Below are 3,101 nucleotides of genomic sequence, written 5' to 3'. Positions count from 1 at the left end.
AGCACCCTCATGCATACTCTTCACGGCCTTCAACAACTTCCCATCTACTCCATATATTCTTAATACTTTCCACAATCCTTGTCTATCCACCCTGTCATATGCTTTCTCCAAGTCCATGAAGGATGCATACAACTTCTTTCCCTTCTCTAGAAACTTTTCCACTAAAGGTCTAAGAATGAATATCTGATATACACAACCTCTTCCCTTCCTAAATCCTTCCTGTTCTTATCCAACTAATTCCTTTGTTATATCACTAACTCAGTCAATAAGAATCCTACCATATACTTTTCATATTACACTAAGAAGGCAAATGCCCCTATGACTGCCACACACTTCTTTTTCCCCATTTTCCTTTGTACATGGGAACAATTATACTTGACTTCCAATCCTCTGGGACTCTACCTTCCACCCAGGCCAATCTGCACATCTTCCACATCTATTTTATTACTATCACTCTCCCATGCTTCGGCATTTCACCACACACTCCATCAATTCCCTGGGCTTTCCCCATATTAACTTTCTTCATTGCTTCCACAACTTCCATCCTACTGATTTCTTCCTCTCTTCTCACATCCTTCCTTCTCTCAGCCATTCCCCAGCCACTTCTACTTGCATTTCTTTCATTCCCTATGTTTAACAATTCATTAAAATGTTCTCTCCATCTGCTCACTTTTTCTCCCATCTCCACTAGTAATCTACCATTTTTATCTTTCACTCCCCAACTAACTTCTTTTGCCCCCGTCTAACTCTCTTTACCTCGTTCCACAACATTTTCTTACATTCCCTCCACTTTACACTCAAATTCCTCCCAAATTCCTCATCCACTCTCTTCTTACTCTCTCTTACTAATCTTTTCACCTCTCTCTTCCTCTCTACATATAACTCTTCTGTTTCTCAACTTCTTCAACGCCCCTGTTTCTCATCCACTCACTATATGCTGTCTTCTTTTGTGCCACAGCCCCTCACCTCTTCAGTCCACCATGCTGTTCCCTACATTCCCTTTCGTCTTCTCTTCACCCCACACACCACCTCACATGCTGCACAGATTTCTTCTGTGAATATCTTGCACTCACCTTCCACGTCTCCCCTTCTGGTCCAATCTATTTTTTTTTATATGTGTCCAACTCTAGGCATAGGCTTCACAGCCTGCTCTCAAGGCCCAGTAGTCCTCCTACATACCATACACCTCTACATGTCACCACTTCGGTGCTAACACCCACCGTCCGTATTGAATGCATACTAGGGCTGTCTCATACAAGACTAGTGTATCAGTATTAGTGGGGGTATTTTTACATGTCAGTGGGTTTTCTGGTAGATCAGTAAAGTCTGATTTTAGGAAATTCAAATCCTTAAACTGTTCCCTGCCCCATACGGGGTTTGAATCTGGTCCGGTAGAACTGCAGGCCACCTCTCTACCGAACGAGCCACAGCCTCCCCCAAATTCCCCAATTGCTCCTCCATTTCCCTCTTGTATTCTGCCTTTTCCATCCTCTTGTAACTTATCTACCCCCCTTGTAAGAACTACTTCCTCCTGTCCTTCCCTTCTTCTATTTCTCCATTTTGTTTGGACTTTGATTCTGACCACCACCAAGTGGTGGTCCGAAAGTCCACTCCCCCAACCTCTATATACTCTTGCATCCATCACACACCTTCTCATCCTTTCATCCACACACACACAATCAATCATTGCCTTCCATTCATTCAGTTCATCATCCACCCTTCTCATCACTTGCCACGTATACCTATGGTTCATTTTGTGCCTGAAGACGGTAGCTATCACCGACCCCCTCCCGGCACAAATATCCACTAAAGCAATGCCATTCTCCTCCATCTCTGCAGGCACACCCCACTCACCAAATACTCCATCCACCTTCACATTCCCTGTTTTTCCATTCATATCTCCAATCAGAAACTCTCTCTCATTCCTTTCAAACTTTTCCAAGCACGCTTCCACATTTGTCCAGAACGCTTCTCTCACTCTGCTTGCACAATCTTGCGTTGGCGCATACACGCACACAATTGCCCACATTTGTAGTTCAACTTTCTTACCCCCACAATTCTTGAGCCAACTGATCCATACTCTCTTGCATTCTCCTTCCATCTGTTACTCACAATAATACACACCCCTTCTTTTTCCCTCTCATTCTCACTTACTCCTGTGTATATACCCCAACCATACTCACATTTTCTCACGCTCTCACCTCTCCAATTAGTTTCAGTTAATCCACATACATCCACTTTCACACCCTGAAGCACCTGTACAATCTCTCTTTCTTTCACCTCATCATTTGCACCCCTTACATTCCATGTTGCTATCTGTAAGTCCTTTGTTCGGTCCTTAGTCGTCAACTTTTGCTCAGTCCTGGTCCGAGGCTTCTTGTTCATATTTTTAGTTAGGTGTTTTCCGGGGAGGGGCACTAACCCTCCGCCAACCCACTTGTTTTCAAGTAGGGAACACATGTTGGTTGGTTATAAGGTTACCACCCAGCATTGTAAATGCTTTCCTGGTTCACAGGAAATCATTTGGCTAGCCACTCAATATAGAGCTACCCCCAAAAACAGGGTATCACTACACCAAGTGGGTGGATGATGGGTGCCACCACCAACAAAAAATATCCAATTCAAGATGATCAATGGTTTAACAATAAGAAATGCTGCTAGTTGCATTTTTTCCTCATCCCAGTATCATATTTGAATGGATAGTGTATATTGTGTGATGTATTACATTACTACTTCAGGTTATATTGATGGAAATGGCATATATATGCATCAATAAGCAGCAACTGGAGAATACTTTCAAACATTTCATCTACTGTTCAAAATGTTAGAGACAGTCGATCTATTTATCTATAGCCTGACGCCCTAATCCCGCAAAGGGTGGCCGCAGACAAAATGCCTCCAAGTCACTGTCACCCACAATTTGACTACCCTCCCCCCAACTCACTTCCCCCTCCCTCATATACCTCTCAACTCCATCCCTCCACCTCATCCTCAATCTACCCCTCCCTCTCCCTCCCTTCACCTCACCTACATACACCCTCTTAGTCAGTCTTTCATTCTCCATTCTCTCCACATGTCCAAACCACCTCAGTGTATTTCTC

This window comes from Coenobita brevimanus, chromosome 63, assembly GCF_032717465.1.
Source record: "Coenobita brevimanus isolate Jiangsu-jjx chromosome 63, ASM3271746v2, whole genome shotgun sequence".
NCBI lineage: Eukaryota > Metazoa > Arthropoda > Malacostraca > Decapoda > Coenobitidae > Coenobita > Coenobita brevimanus.
Note: the sequence above shows the minus strand (reverse complement) of the source record.